The sequence below is a fragment of the Leptonotus elevatus genome, chromosome 4, assembly GCF_054856555.1.
Source record: "Leptonotus elevatus isolate MCC_2025b chromosome 4, RoL_Lele_1.0, whole genome shotgun sequence".
Lineage (NCBI taxonomy): Eukaryota > Metazoa > Chordata > Actinopteri > Syngnathiformes > Syngnathidae > Leptonotus > Leptonotus elevatus.
The window spans coordinates 12,883,801-12,909,317 of record NC_141242.1 but is presented as its reverse complement, the minus strand read 5'-3'; the positions used below and the strand labels follow the sequence as shown (position 1 = coordinate 12,909,317).

At 41.8% G+C, this 25,517-nt stretch overlaps 1 protein-coding gene across 1 annotated transcript in view; it reads left to right on the top strand.

Moving 5' to 3' along the window:
* The window catches only part of plxnb2b (plexin b2b), a 187,787-nt gene that overhangs the window by 69,051 nt on the left and 93,219 nt on the right, over positions 1-25,517 (top strand). The window contains exons 3-4 of the mRNA XM_086072633.1: positions 1,999-2,078; positions 24,184-24,272. The gene's annotated coding sequence lies outside the window, so the exon portion shown is untranslated. The remainder of the gene's footprint in view (positions 1-1,998; positions 2,079-24,183; positions 24,273-25,517) is intronic.

The window sequence follows — 25,517 nt, the reverse complement described above, 5'->3', positions numbered from 1 at the left end:
GTTATATTCCACAGCATCCATTTGACTGCAATGCTCTGTTTTCTTTCCTTTCTCAAGTAAAATTTGCTTCCTTACAGAGAAATAAATAGGGGGGAGACTCTCTTTCTACTCTGTTGTTGTTGTTCGTTAGCGTGTCTTGTTCTGACTGTTAGGTTCAGTGAGGCGTGGATCTCATAGTTTCCAACAGTACTATTTGGACTTTTGTTTGGGAAACCAACATTCTCAAACCAAGGCCAGTAGTAGAGCAGCAGCATGACACCTGCTTCCCTGCGTGTTTTTAGCAGCAGCCAGGCTGCAAGAAAGCGGGAGGTGGTGGGGTTCTTGTCTGTGGAACTTGTTAATTAGCATGGGAGTCTTGAGACTAAAGCCTATGTTATCTACCACCACAACCCCCCCACATCACTTTCTCTTCCCCCACTTCTCTCCAACTCTCCGGAGGGTTGCTTCCACTGTGCCGATTGCGCCGCCGCCAGGTTTGTGAAGGATGACGCTGCCAGCTGTCTTTTTCATGGACGGCTGCCAAAGCTCTCCCCGTATCTTCCGTCCGTTGTTATTTCTTCATTCAATTCAATCTCTTTTTCTCCCCCTTCTTTCCATTATCTGCTAATGTACTCTCAACACTTGTCCCGGGCAAAGAATATATTTTTAGTTGGGGACTGGGGCTGGGTGGTGATGGACTACTCATTGGCACAAAGCAGCAAGGTCAGGTAGGTCGGCGAGCGTCCAGGTCACCGGACAGTCTGTATCCGCCGACCGCCGCGCCAGCCATGCGCCAACGCTGCAATCTGTGTGCGCCGTCAAGTGCTTAACACACACTCTCTCTCCCTCCTGGAACGGTAGAGTTTGTCTTTTGAACAATGGGAATCTCACTGGGTAAACAGCTTTCCGTCAGGTGGAGAAACTGTCCTTTCATTTGAAAGTGTCATACACAAGTGGAGTGTACCGCTGTGCAGCATCTCTAGACGGCAACCGAATTTGTGCTCGAGAGTGAAATCCATTTGTCTGAATGTTTGAGCGTGCCTCCTTTGCGGTGACTGTACTGTTAAGCTCGTCTGCACTTTGTTTGACCCGAGCTGTCGAAGAGGTGTCATAACGAGCCAAGTGGGAAACAGCAAAGCAGGCTAAAATCCCAATCTGTTATTCTTTGTTGTTTGGCTTGTCGGTGTCCAATCTACTGCCCGAGGGCCATTTGTAACCCGACATTAATTTTTTTAGAGGCCCACAAATTATACCTGAAATAACATTTGATTTTCGTATGCTTGTCTGTTCATATTAAAGTTAAAGTACCACTGATTGTCACACCCACCTAAGTGGGGCGAAATTCGTTTTCCGCATTTGACCCATCCCCTGACGGAGCGGTGAGCAGCAGCAGAGGCCGCGCTCGGGAATCATTTAGTGATCTAACCCCCCAATTCCAACCCTTAATGCTGAGTGTCAAGCAGAAAGGCAAATAGGTCCCTTTTTCATAGTCCTTGGCATGACCCGTCCGGGGATTGAACCCACCACCTCCCAGTCTCAGGGCGGATACTCTACCACAAGGCCACTGAGCTGGTATTTGGCTAGGTTCAAACTGAAGGTGCAGAGAAAGTGGAGCGCTGCAGCAAAGTGGAGACTGCAGAGTATAATAGTGCAGTGTACGCTAACATTAGCATGACCGAGGGGCAGAGAGAAAAATGGCTGCTGCAGCTACAGTATGTGGATACTATGGTGTATAATATTGCGGCATCCCGCATATCCAGCCATACCAGCAGGCTAACGTAAGGTCAGCTTGTGGATTTGTTTTAGTACTGAAGCATAAGGTTAGCGACTTAGCATGTGTATTTAGTTTAGTTGTTATGGATTATGAGGGCAGCAAGTTGGTGGGGTAAGCAGAGCGAATTGAGGAAATGGGCCGCTGCAGCAAAGTGGAGACTTTGGAGTATGCTACCGAGTCTAGAGTGTCCAGGCACTGTAACAGGGTAAGCTAACATCATTGTGTTTTCATCTGTGTCATTTCAGATATATATTTTTTGAGAGCAGCAAAGTGGAGATTGTGGAATACGACAGAGCGTCGTTCAGAGCTGAGGGACAGCAACGAGGTAAGCTAACAGAAGCATGTGTGTTCATTGCAGTCATTTCCAGCCATCCAAAAGCGTTCTTCAAGTCATTTCTTTAGATCTTTGTGTTCTTCCACCTCGTGTCGCGCTAGCGTTTGATAACAGCGCGTGGGATAAGAGATCGATTGGATATTTTGTACTGTGTTGCTCCTCTGTGCCAGGCAGAGCTCTGATGGTGCCTCGTCTGCGAAATAGCACTTGCCCAAAGAACAACCGGGTGAGAGGGAGCAAGCGTTTTTCTGATCTTCTGCCTCTCACAGAACCATCTGTCTGATGCTGGCCCAAAAGCCAGCACAGACGAGCGTTAGCGCTTGCAAATATATACAGTACATCTCTCACATTTCGCGCAAGCGGAACCCCACGCGGACTTGGGGCTCGCCGGGAGTTGCGAAGTGAGAACAGATTGGAGACGCTTATATTTGTGGGAAGTGTTTTTGAGGGGGAGAGGGGGTGCGCTCGATGGCAGACGGAATCCGAAATAGAGACCGCCTGTGTGGTCAGCCAATAAAATGCGTTTATCTCCTGCAGTTTCGTGTCAGAGAGAGTCACAGTAATTCCGCACACAGACGCATCGATCATACTCTTAAGATGGATTCACACTACATGGCACAAATGACACAATCCAGATGTTTTTAGTGCATTAATTTTGAGTTAATTTAAAGTTCCTTTAACACCACAAAAAAAAATTCACGCGCGATTAATGACAGCCCCTTAGATCCCAGTCACAACGCAGCAGGCAGGTCCATGTCATAATTTAGCAGTAACGAATTTAATAATGATGCATATATTTGTGGAGACTGGGGTCAAGTTGCATTTTACAATTTTAAAAATGTGCAGAATTTCACAAGTTACTTTATGTTAAAGATTAGATAGCTTTTAATATGAACAGAAAAATAGACAGAGCTTTCACCAATGTCTTACAAATGCAATTATGCCATGTAGTGGCAAAAAAAAAAAACTCAACACAAATCAATATCACACTCGTTTTTTACTGTTTTTTATTTATTTTTATTAATGACTAAAAGATGCAGGCATATTTTTCTCGTTTATGTTAACAAGAGTATGAAAACTTAAAAAATATATATTTTATTGTAGATTTGATTGTACGTTTAAAACAGATATAACATTTGCGATTAATTGTGAGTTAACTATGGAAGTCATGCGATTAATTACAATTAAACTTTTTAATCCCTGCCACACTACTTTTTATGCCTCCAAGTGGTACAACTTCAATGTTTTTTTGTTTTTTTTTAGCTTTTAAGCAATACAATATTTCTTTCTCCCCATAGGCCCAATTCTGATGTATTTTTTTTTCTCCCAGGTGACACAATACTGATGTTATTTGCTGCCAGGCGACCCAAATTTCTTTATCCTAAGGGACACAATTCAGATGGTTGTTTTCCTCCCAAGTTTCACAATTCCAGTGTGTTTTTGCTCTTAGAGGGGGAGTTTGCAATTGTTTTTATTTTTTTAAGAAACCACCATGCGCGTGACAGAGGTGTCAATTTGCCGTGCTGTCACAGGACACTCTGGTCACGACACAACCCTTCAGCCTCACCTTGACATGTTTGCTTGGGATTCAGGAGCTTTGCTCACTATTTTGGAATATCCACCTTGAGAAAAACAAAAACATGCCTTGTTTGCTAACAACTGGGCGCGATGCAGAAGTAGCTGGATTACTGCTCGACAAGTGTGTTTGGAACCTCTTTTGGACTTTTAATTGATTGTAAAATAAATCTTCAAACTGATACATTTTGTGTTATAGCATTCTATTACAAAAAAAGTCATGCTATGATGCTATCAATGTAGCAGCTGTGACTAACATTAGCCTGTTTACTGTGCTACTGCTAGCTTAGTGTTGCGCTGCACCCCCCCCCCCCCCCCTTCTTTTTTTTCTGGGACACAATTGGGATGTTTTATACACTCAGGTAACACAATTTGCACGTTTTTATACAAAAGCAGTTTTACAATAAACAAAAAGTCGGATAAGGAAATAAATTGAACACTTAGGTAGACCTGCGATGTAAATCCAGCCTTTTTACCTGTTATACAAGCCTTTGATAGCGACATGAAAAGATAAAAAGACGATATAAAGGAGGAGCTTTTTCCCTCTTTCCTTGTCAGCCACAGATCTTGTGTGTTATAAAAGATGTTTTCAGTCTGAGTCACAGGTACAAGTTTTAAAGGCACAAGCAAAGTGATATTTACCAGCACTAATAAACCGCCAAGAGCTCGGCATCCTCCTTTCAAGTTGTCAGTGTGAGCTAAGCTTTTGCAGTGGTACAGTGGGGATGATTTAGCGTTAAATCTGTCTGCTCCTCTGTTTCTTATTTTTTTAAGGAGGGATATGTTGGGGTGAGCGTCTTTATATTTGAAGCTCCAATTTCTCTTTGAGAAGATTCTCCCCCTGCCTAGTCGCTTTCTGGCTGCTGTGAAATAGGATTTTCTTTCTCGTTTGTTCAAGATTTTCTTGTCGCTGCCACACGGTGAGGTCATCTGAAATGACTTGAAAGTTCTGGGAAAAAAAAACCCACTTGAATTACGATTTGGTGGCGGTATAAGAGTAGAGCGGTTGAGCGGAGCTAACATAAATAAAGAAAATTGCTTTGGCTTTCCTCTTGTTTTGAATTAATTGTTTCAAGAGAGGACTTTCCTCTTCTTCCGACAAATGAATTCAGGCATGTTGTCGCTTTACATTAAAGCATGAAGCGGCCCGCCGGTGTGAGCGGAATCCATCTTTCTGCTGGTCGCTGTGGAAACAGGTGTGCTGAGGCTCCAAGGGGCCAACACTCTTCCAAAGCCGCTGCTCACCTCCAGTATATCCCATTGGCCACGCTTTGGATAAATGGCTTGAGGCCAGCCGCTTTTTCCTACTTGTTGTTTTCTATATAAGCACACACTGGCTTTTAAAACATGTTAAAGCATGCACAGTATAAAGCCGTGTCCACCTAGTCATGAATTCACCTATTCATGTTTTTTTCTATTGTAAGAATTAAAATCTAGGAGACAAAGATCTTAAAGACAATTTAATATTTTTGGAAGAAGATCGTCTTACAATTGGTTGGTCAAAGAATACAGTACTTTACTAAGGATCCCTTTTTATAGGCCGCTATTTTACACTACAAGATGGAAAATAAATTAGGTAATTGGTGTCAAGGAAGTCTGTTGTAGCGATACATGTCAACTATGCAAATATATTTGTGTGTCCGTGAGATGCTAAGTTTAACCCACGTTGTTAGCTGAAGTTACAGAGAGTTTTCTTCTCATATTTATGAATTTTTTTGTCCAGCTGAGTGACGTTTTTTTTCTGTAGGATAATGCTGTAAAAGATGAGCTGGAAATGATATTCAAATGTTTGGGGATCTTAGCTTGTGTAAGACTTAAGGTTTAAACTTTAGTGGTACCTTGATATACGCTTGCAACTCATGATCACTTTTATTTCTAATAATTTCTAATATGGAGAAATAAACCAGTTTTATTAAGGTGTAATTACTGTACGTATAGCATTGTTTGTTTGTTGGATATGTGCTTTTAAGGGGCGTGGCCTAGTAAGTGACGTCAGGAACTGGAGTGACTTAGGTCAGTGTGAACGTCTGGGCTTGAGTTGTGACTTACAGCAGCTCCTTTCTTCTTTTTTTTACTTGTTTTGCTGCTTCACTTGAGCAGCACTGAATCTGACGCTTGCATGTAACAACCCCCCAAAAAAATCGGGGAAAAACAACGACCAAGCGACTGCTAAGTGGGCATCTATTGTATTCCATAAGCATCTCTATAGGTGGATGGCTTGAGACCAGCCACTTTTCTCCCAAGCTGTCATTTTCTATATGCACACGCTGCCGTTTTAAAAGCATTTATGTGGCTTTCTGCCGGCCTTTTGAGGATCAAAAGAGGAGCATCTGCATGTGCTGGTGATGCTCATGTGGTTTACCATGCAAACTTTTTTCCCCTCCATCCCTTCATTTTCTCCTCCGCTTGCTCCGTCCTCAAACTCCAATCAGTTCCATCTGTGCCCCCAAATGTCACCCTCCGAACATCGCCACCGCACCAGAGTTGGTTTGACGTAGCCGCGCGCCGTCGCTCGGGTAATGTGTGTGCGGCGGCGGGCTTAATCACATTGGGTGAGCACACCTGTGCAAACAGATGTCCGCCAGGGCTGCCGTGCTGTTCCTCTTTAGGGTGGAGCGTCTGCTTATGGCGGCCCACCACTCGTCTCCACTCTCTCTCCTTGCCCGTTTTCTGCTTCTTCCCCTGATAGCCAGAAGAGTAGAGTAGAATCAGTACATGCCCGAATCAGGCAGGAAGCTTCGTTCCCCAGAGATTTACCTGTGCTGCTAATGTCGTACAATTTTAAAGATAGCTTGATAGATACTGCTAGTTAGATACTGGGATGGATGGATAGGGGGGGAGGGGTGGAGGGAGTGTGTGTGTGGGGGGCTGTACATGGTAGCTTGCTACTTCTTAACAAGAGTACGAAAAACTTGAAAAAAAATGTAGAACAGACAAAACAGATATAAAATGTGCGATTAATCTGCAATTAATCATGAGTTCATTTTTTTCCCTTTCTGAAATGCACCTATATACAGAAACGTAACAGCAGCAATGCATATCACAGAACTCTATCTATCTATCTAGCTAGCCCCCCCCCCCCCCCCCCGCCCCACGCTCCCCGCTCCCACTTGTCCCAAAGATTTGATGATGTTTTTTTATGAGTCACCAAATCAATTCAAAAGAAGTTTGATGCCTTCTCTATTTATAAACTTTCAACTTCTTTCTTTTTTTAAAGACAAAGTCTGGTAAACATTGACGCTGACCTTTAGAAGGCAACCTATCCGATTATGAATGAGCATTAGTCAGGACATTTAATGCTGCTATGCTATTTAACAGCTTTAGTCAATATAAAGTTGTGTTGTGTGCATAATTATGTCCTTATGCGATATATAAGCATTATTTTTTTTTTTAATCCATGCTTTAGCTTAGGGGACATTTAGAGTAGTAACGTGTGCCAGTCGGTGTAAGTGGTTTGCCAGACAAACTGCACATGCTAATGAGTTAACCAGACAGAATGATCAGTATTAGCGAATTTAAAGACGGCAATCAGTGCACCGCTGCCCCGCAGTCGAGAAGGATTATGTGATTTACATCCAGCTGTGCTTTCCCATTTGCCGCTCTAACACTCTCTTCCGTCTCGGCCTGACACATTTTGTACAGACCCCAGTCCCGAGCTCGCCGCCCACCTCCACAAACGGAGGTGCTCGCCACCTGGCGCACCTTAACCTCGCATCCTGGTCATGACGAAATAAATATGCTGTTTTCCCCTCATCGCTCTCCAACCATGCAGGCAGTTTGGTCCTCAAAACCATGCCCAGGCATTGATGTATTAAAAACATCAGAGCATTAAGTTCCATTAGCTTCAGTCTTGCAGAGGTGTAAACCCGACTTTAATGAGGTACACGCATACCGACTTTCAAAATGTGTGCTTATAGTGTGTTCTGTACTGAAGATGACCAACATAGCACACCATGCCACATAACCATATTTTACTGACAATCTTGAGTCTTCGTGCCCAAACCAGATGTCTGATGTAGTAACAAGACTGACCTGTGAGAGGCAGCATGTCACTAGATTACAAGGATAGTATAAGAAAGAGTAGTAGTAGAAGAAGAGTTAGACGAAGCTGGGCTGTTATTTTGTAAGTCTCAAACTCTTCTCCTTGTCATCTTTATTGTAGGGAATGACTTGTGAGACTCGTTATACAAACACTCAACACAAGCTGTTGCTTTTCTATTTCTGCCCGGCAACAGCGTGAGCTTCACCGAGCATCCTAATTGGCTAGTGTTTACGTTTCACGTCACAACCCAAGTTTGCAGATCACGCATATAAAAATTTGCGATTTGAAGTATTCAATAGGTGTAGCGTTTACGATAGTCAGCCCAGACCATTTTCTAAGAATGCGGGCTACGAAATCTCACGCTTATCACACCACAGGCTAAACGGTCAGGATAATCTTTTGGGGACATCCGATAATCGTCCCTCGTTTATTGGTATGTGTCTTCCCCAACTGGCACAGATACCAACCCTCCCAGAATTCCCGGAATGTCTCGTAGACGGAAATCTGTACAATTCCTGAAATTATGGACGTCAAAGGCCTCATTTACACAAGTTTACATTTTCCGATTTAGTGCCTATATATGATTTTTAAAATGCGTTTGCAAGTCACTTCATTCAGATCAGTGCTCATCCAATTTAATCAGTTTCATCTTAGTGCTTTCATGATGCATTTCCAAATTGTACTTGGAAGACTATTAGCATTTTGAGCTAACAATACCACGGTATTATCCAGCCATTAATTTTTTTATGACCCTTTCGCGTTAGTTTTGGGTTTTCAGAAACAAACAAAACAGAAACATGCCAGATAAACCGTGTCAGGCCTTCTTTCGATGCTGCACTGTGATTGGTCAGTCTCCATATCGGGGTGAGGCTTAAGAGGACAATCTCCTATCAGCTTTCCTAATGCGAACACACGGAAAATACATTCGATGCGTCCCTTAAATGGGTCCATCCCCTCACTCCCATGTTCCAGCCTCTGTCCACCTCTCATCTGTCCAGAGCATTGATCCAAGCTCTTATCTCCACTCTCATCTTTGTGTTATTTCAGGCACATAGGGATTGCTTAATGATCTATTGACCTGATTCATCGATCTGTACAGTCGGCCACAATGGACTATCTCCTAAGGAAGGGGGCCTGTGATGTGAAGCCCCCTTGCCGCCAAACCCCCCCCCCCGCAACAAATGGCCGCTCTTTGCCTCCCTGCTACACCACACTCTTAATGCGCTTTCTCCTAAGTGCTCCATGTCGCTTCGCTGTCTTAACAGTGTTTTGCTGGCTGAGCATTGCGTCGCGACCTAATACGCTTTCCCTCGTAATAGATATTTGTATGGAATATGGGCCTTGCATGTTGGAAATAATGAGGTCCATGCGTCTAAGTGGAAGCCCTTGAAAACAGATGGAGTCTTCTGCTCCAGGCGCAGGACACCCACAAAGTATGGCGACGCTTTTTATCCCCTGCCACCCGTTTCCGTATGCCGATTACACTTTTGTGCTCTTGCGCGGCGCTTAAAAAGGCTTCTTGTGGGGAAAGGAGGTTGTACGTAAATGTGATAAGGATATTTTACTGACTATCTACTGCAGGCACATAACTTGCTTTTCTCAGTGAGCCTTGGCTGGGTTTGTGTTATTCAAGCGTGCCTTTCTTCTGTGTTTAATCGACTTTCCCCATGTTAGCATTTGGATTGCCGCATGGTATGTTTAAGAAAATAATCGTTTATTTTTAGACAGCCCACAGTGTGTGAGCAACAGCTGTTGTTGTTGTGACATGATTCTTTTCAAGGCTGAGACATGAGGGATTTGCCAGACACTATACGCGCTGTGTTTAATTAACTCAGCCAAGGAGGTTGTGTTTTTTCGCTGGTCTCCCGAGAACAGAACGTAATGTTTGAGTTGGGGCTGTTGTGCACGCAAGACACTACATCACACAATTTAGTGCTTTATGAGGATGAATTTTCGACTTAGGCCTACTGATAAGATGTGTGGATGTTTTTATGGGATTTCTAAACACCAGATCAATAAATATATTTACTTTTACTTTCACTTCTTCTGCTTATCAGTTTAGTGTCAATACATCTTGTTAGTGGGATATATTTATTGTTTTTTTTGCACATTAGTCGTAAGTCTACAGTTGGTATGCTAACACAACGAGACAGCAGCCTGACTACTGAGAGCACTAAGGCAGATTGAAGGATTTATACATCTTTGATGTTTTAAATGTCTGTACTTAGATGAATATATGCTAACATTTTCCAACAGTTGGTATGCTAACAATATAGCAACCAGAGTTAAGAAGAAAAGGATGCAACATTGTGCCATATGGCCGAATAAATAAGTAGTACTAAAATGCTAACATGTTAACAGTATGCTAGGGTATTGGAAAAATAGACAGCTGAAACCAGCACTCAGGATTTGCTCAGTCATCAAAGTCTATTTTGGATGACAATTGCTGGAATGGTAACATGCTAACAGTTTGTATGCAAACATTTAGCCAAACAAGATTAAAACTGAGAAAGATTTTAAAATATATTTAAAAAGTATATGTAAATATTTGTAAAAAACATATAAGTTCATAAACTTAATTTCATATTAAGTAGGCAATTGCATTTCAGTGTGCTAAAAACCCAGCATTTCCCCGTACCACCTAATATGTATTATGTTCCTTCACTTGTGCAAAGCAAATATAATCAGATCAATGTAATAAGCAGCAGCAATTCCATGATGTGATTTGAAATGGTGACACGCTGTAACGCAGCGTCTTGTCCGCAATCAATAGCCAGACGACTTTCGAGCGGCTCCATTCTGCACTTTTCTGCTGCGGGTGTAACAGATGGTCGCGGCTGATAGCGTTTTTTCCGGCAGAGAGGATGCCGGGGGCGGGCCGGAGAGGCAAAAAAAAAACGAGGTTAGTGAGTACTCAGGAAAGCTCTACGTGATGATCAGATTGATCAAATGAATAGTTAATTGTAACCACCTGCAATGCCTTCATTTCACACTGTCAGAAAATCTCCACTTTGGCGAGCTGTTTGTACATTTTTAGTTGCCGCAGGGCATACATTGTGTTCATGTTAAATATTTAAGGAAAAAAAAACCACCCACAGGCTGACTGTTGCCTCAACAGCAGCTTTTATGCAGCTTTCTAGCTGAAGGCGTACCTGTTGAAGATGTCCCGTAGGTGCCGCCCAGTTGTCAGGCCTGTATGTTTCCCGCCTCCAAGCGTCGAGTCTCTGTCACCTCAGCTTTGGCTCTCCTCCGCAGAGTCGACGTCCCGTGGGAGAGAACGGGCCAATGAGATGAGCGTGTCCTCGTTGAAAAGCGTGTTATTGGAGCCCAGGATTCCTTTCGGGGGGACCCTGTGATTACATCGCCTCAGCCGGGCCGGGCCAGAGATTGTGTGCGTATTTTTGTCAGCACTGAGTTGTTGTTGCTTTCTGGAGAGCAGAGTGACAGATTTGAATTGGTAGCACAAGTCCGGGCACATCTGGTTGTGATTGGCAGGAGAAAAAGGGCTCCTTGTGTTCTGGGAACTGGCAGACGGGGCCCAGTAGACGAAAGAACCGGGGCCCAATCCCCTCCCTGCTTTTCCTGACTCTTGGCCAGTTCTCATAATCCCGCTGCAAAGCCCTTGGCATTTCTTGCTTTTTCTTTTTTATTAACAGTATTCCGAGCGCTGCCTTTTGCCTCCATTTCAATATGAGAAAGCCACATGAGCCAGGTAGACCCAGAGCTCCATTACTCGCGTGTCTGGCATAATGACGCCCCCGAGGGCGAGTATCCGCTTGCTCATATTGCCACCCCGGTCCAAGTGAGAGGGAAAATTGCTACGGGCAAAGAGTATATTGAAAGGCATTTCACGGCAGGTGTGCGGAAATTGGTTATTCCTGCACGTGCTTGATGAAGTTTAAGCCGTTGAGGTGTCGGACCAAAGGTGGCGCTCCGCCGGTCATTGGTGTGACACGGGCAACGGCAATGGTGGCAATTAAAAAAGCTGCACAAACAGTATTTGTTGGCTTGCTTTCCTGCACCTCAGAGTTTCTACCTGTGTCATTAATGGTCATTATTTTTATTCAATGAACCAAATAGATAGTTTTGGTTAATGATAGCCATTGAAATTGAAATGAATCCTTAATAAAAAGATGTGGTAATGGCTGGCAAAACACTGCCATTATTTTAATTTAATAAACCGATTCATGCATGCCGGTCAAAAGCAGGTGGCTACATTTGCCATTAAGCTATGACGGATCCTTCGACACAATCGCATCCATACTAATCCCCGTCGCCGCAGGGAACACAACAACCAATCATTATTATGTTTTAATGAAGCGAATGCAGATAACCTTGGATTATGAATTTGTTGTTTTCAACACTGACAAGAAATGTTTTGTCAGTCAATGTGTTTTGTGATATATATATACATATATATAGATTTTTATATATATATATATATATATATATATATATATATATATATACTTTTGTGTGTGTGACTAAACCATCAAATCTGATAAAGGATATTTAACATTAAAAAAAAACCTACAGATTAGATTTTTAATACAAACATATTCTTTTTCTCTGAAATTAGTCTGCCTTCCCTGGTCCCGAAGTTGATAAAGACAAAATACAATTGTCATTATTTTAATAAACCGACAACCTTGAATAATAAATGTATTGTTTTGAGAGACAGAGAATGAATGTATATTTCCTGTGAGCTCAGCCCGCCTTTTCAATTGTCACTTTGTTTTGAAGACAAGCAAAGTGTGTGAATACAAGCGACGGCAGTCGTTACTTGATTTTAATAAACCAAATACCGACAGCCTTAGATAATGAATGCATACTTATGAGCAGGCTTAGAATAAATACTTATTTTCTCTGAGTCGACCTTCCCAAGTCACAAGATGAGAAAGACAAAAGCTATTTGTTGTTACTTTATATTAATTAACCAACCATTGACAACCGCGGCTAGATTTGAGTGGACGCTTGACGCATGCAGGTCAAACTAATGTTGCTAAACTAGTCATTAAACGGTATGAACCCTCGCCATGCTCGTCATGTGACTTACCGTTTCTACCCGTGACATTGCGGAGCTGCTTTAGCAACAGCCCTGTCCCCCACCCCAGTGAACACGGCGCTAATTGAAATGGAGCGCGTGTGTTTAGCCCTCCGAACCTCCAGCCCCGTTAGCCTGGACTCACAGACTGTTAAAGCAGCTACTGAGAGAATATTATGTGTTCTGTTATTGTGTCTTTAGGGCTGTAGGGACTATTTGCCATCCCTATTAAGCAGGCTGACTGGTGGCTGGGCAGCACGCCTGGTTGGCTGTGTGTGCGTGTGTGTGCGCGGGTATTATCGTTGTGTGTGTGTGTGTGTGGACAGGGGACGCCTGAGGCGGAACATTGGAGCCAGAACGCTGCTGGTGTTGTCCACAAATGCCTCACATCCACTGACCCTCACCGGCGTAATGACTTTGGGGTTAATTCCTGGGGAACGGTGTGGCCCTCAAAGGGAATAGACTGGAAACAAGTATAGCGGGCAGGCCAAAGCAACAGGATATGATCTCTATCTGATGGGGGGGGGGGGGGTAAACTTGTATCTCTACTTTACTGTTAGAAGTAGCCAAACAAGGATGTCCATTGGCAGCCAGAAATGTCCTTCAATCAATCCCACCCTGACTCATTTTTTAATCACCGTCACTTTGTTTTAATGAACCAAGTGTTCCTGGAAGAAGGGAATGCTTTGAAAAAACTATGCAGTTACTGTTGAAAATATGTTCTTCTCACTTTGTTTCAAAGGTGAGAAAAGACAATGAAGACACAAGATGATTGCCGCCATTTTGTTTTAATGAACCACATGCCGGCAACCTTGGTAAATGTTGGATGACTGACAATACAAGTACCGTTGCACAAATGTACTTTACTTCTCTTGTTGACGAGGACAAAAGACAATAGTCATGACTTTGTTTTAATGAACCAAATGCCAGAAACCTTTGGATAATTATTGTAATCATATTTTTTGAGCGGGTGGCTGACAACACAGGTACCGTTACAAACATGCACTTCCTTCTCCCGTTTCTTTTAACAATGAGCACAGTTTGTGAAGACAAAAGACGATCGGCAGTACTTTGTATTAATAAACTTAATGCCAACAAAATCTATAAAGAAGCTGAACTTTTTGAGGGGATGACTGACAATGAAAGCAATGTGACAAGACAATGTGTGTCCCTCCTCTAGCCAGTTCATTTTGTAGATGAGCAAAGACAAAAGATGATCACCGGCACTTTGTGTTAATGAGCCATGTGCTGACCACCTTGGATAAAGAATGTAATAGTTTGAGCAGAAGCCTCACAATGCATGTTTCTTCCTCTCATAGTCACTCTAGTTTAAAGATGAGCAAAGACCGTAAAGACCAAAAAAAAAAAAAAAAACTCATCGCTGGCACTTTGTTTTAACGACCCATATGCCCACAACCTTGGATAAAGAGCTTAATATTTTGAATGGATGACTGTTTCAAACATGTCCTTCCTCCTGTCCTAGATTGTTTGCTTTGAAGCAGAGTTGTTGAAAACAAAAAACAATCATCATTTTGTTCTAATGAACCACATACCAGCAACCTTGGCTAATAAACAGAATGTTTTGAACAAATGACTGACAATGCTTCCTCCTTTCCTTTCATTAATGAAGCATAGATGTTGAATGCAAAAGGTGTTTTAGTGTCCCAACCAAAACATTACACTGTATAGGCAAGCTTGGACAAAGAATGTCATGTTTTGAGCGTGTGACTGAATACAGGTACAGGTGCATACATGCACTCTAATTCTCCCTCACTTAGTTCTGAAGCTAGTCCTCACTTTGCTTTAATGAACCAACTTTGGAACATATTGAATATTAATAGTAATGTGGTGAGCTGATGTTTAGAATACAAACATCGTTGCCAACTTGGGGCGATCATATTCTACATAAATACAGAGAAAACTGTTTTTAAGGGTGATTTTTGGGGAGAGTATTATACACGGGTGAACGTAATTGCACGGATTTGACACATTTTTAGCGGTAAAGATGCCCAATAAACACCGTTTTGTGGTTTTTTTATTTTTATTTTTTTTATTTTTTATTTTTTATTTTTTTACAGTACAGAGTACACTAAGAGACAGCACCGGTGGACAATGTGCAACCGCTCTTATTACCTCCAACATGCAGCTGCTATTGTAGCGAATGGCAGATTTTTTTCTTCCCTATGGGTGATATTTTAGAACATGACTTCTCAGTGAATGAAGCCATGTCGTCATTGTTAGACATCTGCAGAAGATGGCTGTTTTCCACGGATCCAAACTGCAGTCCTTCAGCCTCGGTGGGGATCTGCCTTCTACTGTGTGTCAGTCTAGTCCCACCATGTAACACGACATGATCTGATTCTTCCTCATCTTTTCTGATGGGATTTTACAAGCTGCCAATAATCCAGCAGCTCTCTCTGGCACTCTCTCTCTCTCTCCCTCTCTCTCTCTCTCTCTGTTGCTCGCCGTTTCTCATGGATTTGCTATAGTTAAAAATAATTCAACCACAAATGGGTGAAAAGCCGCGAGGCAGAGCACTTATTTTTGTGCTTTTTTTTTTCTTCCTTCTCTCCCCCATGTCTGAAATCATCGCCGCAAATGTTTAAGGTTTTTGGCAGAGCACGGAGCAGAATTACACGGGAGCAATCTGGCCATCTCGAAAGCTTCAGCTCGCAAATGTCCATCCATTTCCACCCCGCCGCATTAAGTGATTTGCGGGCCAGCGTTTGAGTGGGATTGCGCATCATCTATTTGCATGACATTTCTCAAGATGGGGAGAGATGTTAAGTACTGTCATCGTCTTTTTTTCCCTGTCTTTCCTCTCTTGACGCTGTCAGAGAAATTGTTCTCTGGAGTAAAGCTTTCAAACTAAATCATTTGTATCGAGCCGCCATGTCGGCCAACAATACTGTCAAGGCCCGGCACGTTGCTTGCATGTTGCCCACTGGATTGATTTGGCCTTGCTGTGTTTATTTTAAAATAACGATAAAGTCATAATGTCATGTATTTGGGGTGGAGCGGTGATGATTGCCTTCTAACCGTCTCTGATGGCATATTATATATTCCTAATTGGGCCGTTTTTTGGTATGTTTGGCCATAAAGCATTCGAATGCTGTGCATTTGCAGTGCAACTTGAGAAATACCATTCCTGTTCGGGATTTCTGTCAGTGAGCAAGTTGAAGCCTTTGAAAATACGGTCTTCAAATAATTCAGATGTCTTGTAGGCTTGGAGAACAAGCTGTGTTTGTGTTTAAGCAGTGTCCACAAAACTGGACGCTTCTCCAGTCTTGGGAGTTTGCTTGCAAAGGCTCTGTGCTTGGTTTTGGCACAGCATGACGTTTTCCTGCTCTCACCAAAACCAAAATGAAAGAATGAGGTAAATATTTGTCCTCGGCTCAAAACCTTACCTCACACATATCCAATAAATCATTGTGTGGAAATTTTAACCCTGAAGAGATGTTTTGTGCCAGACATTTTCAAGCCAGTTTGGCTGTGCTGAATAAGTAACGGTCAAATTTGCAATATGTATTACTGAGTCAAAAATGAATTAGGATTATAATAAAAGGGCAAACAGATGTTTTGAAATCTATATTCAAGTGTTTTGAGATTGTAGTTTTGGGTACACTGTATGTAGAGTTGCAATTCTTAATACAGGCAATTCTAACCATTTTAGTTGCATGTTGTCCATTATTCTCAATTATTCTTTTTTTTTTTTGTTGCTATTCGTGTCATTGTTTAGTCCCTAAACCCGACGAAATGCGAAGGTTCACTTTGCTGCCTTTAAATTTTCAATTTCTATAGGTTGATTTTTTTTTCATTATTCAAAGCATGCAGCAAAATTTTACACCTTACACTGCTATCTGCAGGAGTACCTTCCTACTGAAATGATGACTGTGTGATGTTGGGTAGTGGTGTGTGTGTGTGTGTGTGTGTGTGTGTGTGTGTGTGTGTGTGTGTGTGTGTGTGTGTGTGTGTGTGTGTGTGTATGTGTCTTTCATGTCTACAGCTTCTACTTCAGAAGCCTTTACTCTTAGAAGCCCACCCTTTGTGCTATTAACTAATTCAATAATAACGTCTTAAAATTGTCATTAGGGATAAATGAGGGTGTATATTTGAAGGGCCTCTGAAGGTTAAAATTAGCCTTGGATTTGTTTTCCGCCATACTATGGATTATTAATGCCATGAAATGAAGGGCTCATCACAAACATGAACAAATTGCTTCTTCCGTTCAAAGTAAATATTTCCATCGGATCACCCACAGCGTCTGTAGGTTAATTGTGCTTGGGTGCCAAAGAATAGAGAACACGGCACCACAGGAGGTGTGCGAGTGCAGAGAGAAAGATTGCGAATGACGGCACGGAGTAAATTAGCATGGACTTTCTTTCATCTTTCATTCTCTCGGCCTTTTCGCCACTGGAGGGATGCTTTCAACTTTTTAGTCAGCGTTTGCTCTCCTAGGAGTTGCGCGGCCTTTAGCCGTGCGACTCCCCCGCAATTTTTGCTGTTCGCAAATTCACGAGATCAATTGACCTGACGCAATTAAATTCAGGGACAGAGGCGGGCAGAAGGGATTGCCATGCCCCTTTTGAAGGTGGCATCCAACATAAAGTGCTGCAAGGAAATAATGCAACAAAGCAAAGCCAACGCTGATATGAAGGAGCAAAGTCCTTTCAAGTTGATTAGCTCTCCTACTATTAAAAAAACAAAAGGCAATTGGCCTATGGACCTTTCCACCATGATGTCACATATTTCCAGTTGGCATAACTCAGATGACACCACCAGTGAACCAATTCTTAGATTTCATTTGAGCAGCGCAAAGCGGCAGAGGGATTGAGAAAACACGATAAATGGCTTGAATGATGATTTTAGCCTTTTTCTCAACCGACATACTGGTTTGAATGTATGAATTGTCAGTGGAAAATAAGATGTTACGTGAGGTCAATTGCTTCCCTGAAAGACGAAACGGCGTCTTCGTCTTCTTTTCTGCCATTTACATTTAGACAGGTGAGTTGATTCAAATTTAGATGAGGTGAAACTCAGACATTGTTAGCATTATCATTGTGCGGCTGGCTTGTCAATTGGCTTTTTTGTTGCTCAGATTAATGGCACAAACGTGCTCTTTTGATGCTGACGTCTTGGCGTTAGCAAGTAGGCTAGCCATTATGTTTTGCTAAATTACTCCAAAACAACGCAAGCAAACATTTTATACCTGGCCGTGGGGGGGAAGCTTTGGTTCGCAGTCCATCCCGTTCGAAGTGGCTACTTTGTCACGAGATAGCTATGAAATCGTCTTGTACCATTATTTTCAATGTCCACTTAAGTTATTGTGTGAATGCTCCAAAAATTTACATCATCCTGGTATATCCAATTTAAGTTTTTTCCCTATATTATCCCATATTTTCAATTACAAAATTCACATAGCATTCAGCAAATTCCATGGCAGATTTGAGTATTATACTGCATTACTCAATAAATAAGTCCTCAATAGTGCAGTGGTTAAAGCAAATGCCTACTGCCGGGTCACGCAGGGTTCAAATCCCGGTTGGAACTTGAATTTTATATAATAGTCATTGTACAATTACTTAACAACCCATAATATTAAATGTAATTTCACATTGTTATAAAAAAGCATTCCACATGCATTCAAATGTTAGCGTTCAGCTTTCAACATTCACACATAATTTCTCCAGAAATTGCACGTCTGGTTCTAAATCAAAATGTATAGCCATACATTCCAACCATGAGCAATTAGTGCACCTTTTTAGCTCAGCTAGTAACTTACTTCTTTTTAGTTAATGAGCTAGCAATAGCATACCATTACTTGCCTTGGAGCAAACAAATATGTATTTTTTGAGGGATCCAGCTGACTATGTGGATGACTGCAATGCTAGTTCATACACAGTCTTTTTTTTATCTGGATAAGTCATAGTAGTTTTAGTTTAGCTCATTTCATCCTCTCTAAACAAATCCTAAAATGTATCAATGAATTCAATGGCGTGTGAACTGAGAAGTGGCAGAACTTTGATTTGTGCTGCACTGCTTGCCAGTCAGCATTTCCGTGGTGTGGCTAAATGAAACGACGGTGGTCCATGGTAATCCTAGATTCGGCTGGCCTGATCTAGCAATCCTTTGGCCAAATTTGGTGACTGGCGCCAAACATCCATGAAATTAGATTCGTTGCTGTGATCGTGTGTCCTATTCGAGCAATAAATAGCGTATAACAGTCCTTCTTGAATGTCAACATAACCCAACACAGAATGTCCACAGGAAGCTTTAAATGAGATTTTCCAAAAATAAAGACCTTTGATTATTGTTAAAAATAACACTTTAAATCCCTTGGTCAAAATATCACAGACAAAATATGAAAGTGTTGTTTGCATTTTAACATAACCAAAATTGGACTAGGCGGAACAACCAACTGTTTTCCAGTTGTGTCGTATATCATAAATAAAAATTGGGTTCCACAGATAAAAAATAATCTGAGAATTTATTAGGGGTTGTTACAATATTGTGATTTATTGATTTAGCCAAATCACTCCTTGTGGTCCCATTCATTGAATCGGGGTCTTACATTTGATCAGAGTGGCTTTATAAAAACGATTTATTATTTCAGTTCCACTTTTCACCCAAAAGTGAAATGTACGCGTTTGGTGGAAACAGATCTCTCATGTTTTTCCTCTTCATCGGCCCCCCGAGTGGCTCACCTGTATATTAGCTGGAGGGTATCAAGTAGGGAACCCAGCTGCACAGATGCCACCTTGCCGTTTTGTTGTTGTTGTTGTTGTTTTTTTGCCAGCAGCGGAAGGACCACCAGGCCTGATGAAGAGGTGCAGCATCTCCTGACAGCTTCTCATTCAACACATGACTCGTCTTCCTCTCCTCTCGTGTCTTCCCTTTGAAAGCAGGGAAGCCGCCATGAGGGGGAATCCATCACGGCTTTAGCCCGGGGCGCATCATTTTAGCGGCCAAATGGAAAACGTGCGCGGAACGGCGAGAGAGAGGCCGCGTCGGCATCTTCTGTTCACCTTGAAGCGAGCGGAGAGGTCCTCCACCTCCTCCCGTCGCTCTGCTTATCCATCAGCCGTCTGCGCGTTGAAAAATCATTTACTGTATATACGCGAGGGTGATTGACGACTCAACAACAGCGTGTGAATGCCGGTCTCATCAGTCCGCCCCCGCAGACATAATACACTGCCACGCCAGACTTTTTTTCTTTCTTTTTTCTTGTTGACGGCGTGACACTGAAAGTTCAAAAGAAACCGCGGGGCTTCTGTCGGACGAAAACATCACAATTTTTACTGGTTAACACCCCACGGAGAAATGCTTTCTCCGAGTCCTCACCTGGCATAAACCCCCTTGCCTTTGTCGACCTGCTCGTTTCAACAACATCCATCATAAGTAAAGGAGAGTGGCGGCGAAGATGACACGTATCGACTGTTGTCCACTCAATAGTGGCTGTGTTTGCACTGCCTGAGGTGCCCAATTTAATCTATTTACATGTTTTCAAATGGTCCGAAGTCAATTTCACTGTGTTTATAATTCACCTGACACAACCCATAAGACACAACAACGCAAGTATACAATAAAACTTCATTTTGCGTTTCCGGTTCTCAACCAAATGTTCTATGATGAAAACAATCTAACTAATGTGCAAACCCCTCTTTTCAAAACGTGGTCTTCCACCACTTTTACACCCGTTGCCAACTGCGTGCGCAATCTGATAGTGAGTGAAGGCGAAATTTAGCATCCTCTATCTGGATCTTGTTGAAATCTGGCCTTAGCTGTTAGATGACATTTTAGGCAACACTTTAACAGTTACAAAAAGTTTAAACTACTCACTTTTTATACAAAATATACCTTTGCTCATTCAAGTATACAGCATTACATTTCAATAATATTATTTCCACATGATTACATACACTGTATCATTTTCAATATTTTCCACTTGCAGTATTGTGAAGCAGATCATTTGCCTGACTTATTTGCACAAATGTGCGAATGTGTGAATGTTTAATTTTTAACATTTTGATAGACAATCGACTGACAACCATTTCAGCGTGCAGTCTGCCTTTTGTGGTCGGCTTCCGTTCCTGGCAACCCTGGACAGGATAAGTGTTCTAGAAAATGGATGAATGGATGATTACCCTGTGTCCTTGGGTCCCATGAAAAGTGAAAAATGAATAGGAGCTACGAGTTTTGTTGGTATTATTGTAGTGGTTCGATGGCTCCCTTTAGTGGTACATGGCACTGAATTAAATTTACTAAATGTATGCTATGTACGCAGTTTGTTTAAAATTCCATTCGTTTTTTAAAATCCTTCTTTTAAAGGTGCATTGTGCCGTTCATAAAGGTAATATTAAAGCTTTTTCCACATCATGCATGCTCCACCAATGCACAGATGAGTACGAAGAGCCCTGACTGCAGCTATCAGCTTTTATCTTCCGTTTATAGTCGAGTGTGCGGACCCTCACACGCCAGTTTCTTTGGTAAGCAGAGTTTTTCTTACCTCATTTGAAGTCACGTCTTCGCCTGTCAGCTGTGGCTCTCGCTTTAAGATTGTGCACGAATACCATGAACACAGAGGCTGTAGTTACGCTTTGGGCCAGAGGTGGCAGTCGCGGGTAAAAATGTGACAAACTGCACAAAGTATTTTTTTCAAATTTTCATAAATTTTATATTAAATATAATGTTCAAACATGCATAATGTTACAATGGCTTACATTAATAATAATAACATAATTCTTGCATGAAACAGTAAAATACTGTAAATGACTGACAGTTGAAAGACAGACTTTATGATTATTTAACTAAATCTAAAGAAAAAGCAAAACACGTGTTGAGAGTTAAACCTTTATCTCGATAATCTTTGCTGTGCGGATTTATTGGTGGATTTCGACTGTCGGCCCTCATTGCGATTTAAGTGAAACTTGTGGAGAATCCGCTCTAATCCACCCTCGCACTTGATCAAAGGCAGCCGCCTCGCCTGGCTTTTAGTTGAACTGACGGCTTCCCTTTCCCCATCGCAAACTCACTTTCGATTCCTCAGAATAGGCACTTTTGGCTTGAATGTGTCGTTCGGTCGGGTGACGGGAAAGGCGGGAAAGACGGGGGATAAGACGGGGGCCAAGGAAATTGGCGCGGTGACAATCTTTTGTGTGGCGTGGCGCTTTTCTTGCATGTGTAATTGGTTGGAATGCAGAATTGAAAGATGGCTCCGCTCCGCTGACGTGTATGGCTAATAAAAAAATGTGCATGCCAATTGATATCATGGCTAAAGTGTTTCCTCACTCCTTAAAGTGCTGTTAGAAACTGAAAAAAAAAAAAATTATAGAATAGATTTTTCACTTTCTAAATGCATATACAGTACCTTTGCGCATGCATATTTAATAACATACTGTAAACCAAAAGGACATTTTTTCCTTAATGACTGTTGCATGTGTAATTGGTTGGAATGCAGAATTGAAAGATGGCTCCGCTCCGCTGACGTGTATGGCTAATAAAAAAATGTGCATGCCAATTGATATCATGGCTAAAGTGTTTCCTCACTCCTTAAAGTGCTGTTAGAAACTGAAAAAAAAATAAAATTATAGAATAGATTTTTCACTTTCTAAATGCATATACAGTACCTTTGCGCATGCATATTTAATAACATACTGTAAACCAAAAGGACATTTTTTCCTTAATGACTGTGTTTTGCGGTATTGTTGTGCTGGCATATTAAATGACCACTGCTGAATCAATGTGACTCTCGGTTAAAATGCAATTTGAATTTCTCCATTCCAAACTGTCACCATCATGTAACCCTTGGTCAGCTATACAGGCAAACTAACATTTTTACTGTACATGTTGGCGTGCTAAGGCGGCACGGTGTCTGACTGGGTAGCACGTCCGCCTCCCAGTGCAGAGGACGTGAGATCGAGTCCGGGCTTCGGCCTTCCTGGGTGGAGTTTGCATGTTTTCCCCGTGCTTGCGTGGGTTTTCTCCGGGTACTCCGGTTTCCTCCCACATTCCAAAGACATGCATGGCAGGTTAATTGAACACTCCAAATTGTCCCTAGGTGTGATTGTGAGTGTGGATGGTTGTTTGTCTCTGTGTTGCCCTGCGATTGGCTGGCAACCAGTTCAGGGTGTACCCCGCCCACTGCCCAAAGCCAGCTGGGATAGGCTCCAGCACCCCCTGCGACCTTTGTGAGGACAAGCGGTTACGAAAATGGATGGATGTTGGCGTGCTTAGAAAATACAGTGGTGCCTTGAGATAATCATCAATTTGCCTTTTTTTTTTTTCTTTGACTTGCAAACTCAACCTTGAGATACAACAAGTGCTTTATTGTGGCGGATGACTCAACTCATTTCAACAAGTGGCATTTTGGCGGATACAATGAGTAAACATTCTTGTTATATATATTTTAATTTTAGCTTGTCCTTTTCAAGAGTTAATAATAATGAGTTTTAATGTATTGAAAGTAGGGCGCGATTGTCCTATCCATGATTCCTATCGATTACTCGGGTAATAACTCGCACTCGATCACTGCTTAACCGTGTGTTAAAAACGGACAAATTTTGGAGCAAGCTATGCTAAGCTAAGTTAGCTAGAGAAGCTTTAACTCCAGGGTGACCAGAAGTCCCGTTTTGACAGTCCCAGTGGGTTTCGCTAACTTTACTGTTTTGTCCCGATAGTTCCCATCCCGACTTGTTTAGCGCTTTTGAACTGTTAACCAAGATAGCATTTAGCATTAGCGATTAACAACCCCCCGTCATGCAAAGTAAGGGCCGGGAACCCTAAGCTTTTGCCATTATTGCTCTGTTGTGTTGAAGGTTTTTTTTTTCTGTCTGACATCATCCAATTTTGTACGTCGTGCCAGACGCTGACTTTGATATGTAATTATCCAATTGCCGGATGTCATCTTGCTGTGTAAAAGCGCACACTGTTGCAATAAATGTCTGGATTCCGTATAAAAGACAAAGGTGGATAAATACCCAATTTGCTGTTCCGGCTCTGAAAGAGACTGGAGTGATAAGTGTCTAAACCCAGCAGATGATTTACACCAAAACAGAGTGGATTAATTCCTCCTGAAAATGTGCATTGTTTGTCCCTAAATGTTTGTCATTTGGTCAATTACAGGAGCTTTGCGGCTCTTTTTTTGTCTGTCATTGAGTTAACACAAAGACGTTGTAAATACTACCGGAAACACAACATGGCCCTTGTACTCACACTGTTGTGCATGCAAAGCTCTTTTATTGAACCGCTGATCATGTTTAAAGGATTACACGGGAACTTTCAGAAACGTGAACTTTTACCACACACACACACACACACACACACACACACACACAACAAGGTGTTAGGTCTTGGAGTAGAGACTCTGTAAATTGCTGCCTTACAGGATATGACAGTCAGCTCTTGTCTAAGGATGTTTGTTGTTTGTCTATCTGCAGGGTCAACACAGATTCACTCACTTGTTGCTGCTGCCTCTGCCTTCTTAAATGACTCCACACTAGGATACTTGTCGATTAGCAAGTGTCTGGTAAGTACTGCTTTTTTGAAGCGCATCCGTTTGTGAAGTTTGACAAGAACGAACACTGGATGAGGATGTTGAATGTTATGTTAGCATCATGGCTAGCTGCTTGCTGAGTGGCTTGTTGCCATGTGCTTGTTGTGACTTGTGGTCAAAAATAGAGATAGACCGATATGTTTTTTTAAAGGGTCATATACGGATCATGATTATTAGTAGTGAAGGAGGCCGATAACCAATATTCTGAGACAAATTTGGGTTGTAGCAAAAAGGGGGGAAAAAGTATTTGTCAAAACTTTGAATAATACAAACACCAACACTTTTACTGTAACTTTATTTAAGTGCCTTTGAGCATGTTTATTAAACAGCTTTTCAGATTTTCAACATGTTAGTTTTTTTTCTTTTTATCCTAGACAATAGATTTAAAATAGATTTTAAAATTATTATTATTTTTTTCTTCTTTCTCTTTTTATAAAGAGCTCAGTATTGTTCATTCGGAAATGTCATCATCATTGCTCTTTATTTATTTATTTATTTATTTATTTATTTTTTAATATATATATATATATATATATATATATTTTTTTTTTATATATATATTTTTTAAAAAATTTTTATTATTTTTTTTGTATGTGGGTGAGTATGTGTATGTGCGTGCGTGTGTGCGTGCGTGTGTGCGTGCGTGCGTGTATTTGTTAGCTCACCAAAAACCTATTAGAAAAAAATCCCATACCGTTCACCTAAACCGAACACCGCCGTCAGGAGACCCGAGGGGACCAAAGAAAACCAAGGAAGGTGAAATCCAGCACCAACCAGACACCACCCACCGGGCCACCCACCAGAATTCTTCCCCAACCCAAGAAACATCTAAATTACAACAAATCCAAAAAAAAATAAAAAATCAGGGAGACCTCAAGAGACCGAAGGAGAGACTGAGGAAAGGAAGGAAGGACAGATGAAGCCGAGTGAGATCCACAGACACCAGCCTCGACCGATTCAATGACCTGAGGAGGAAGCAGATTGTGTCTGAGAATAGATATATTTTAAAATTCTAACAAAAAGTGCAGGGAGCACCCAGGCCCAGGAACATGTCGGAGAAATTCATTGAAAACTTGAACAAATAAATAACTCTACAGTGTTCTACAGTAAATAAAGTTTTCCAAAACTGAAATGTTAACTTAAAATTTAAATAAATATCCCCCGATGTTCACCTAGTTTTAAGATGCTCTCTTATTGGCTGATGCCGATATGGTTCAT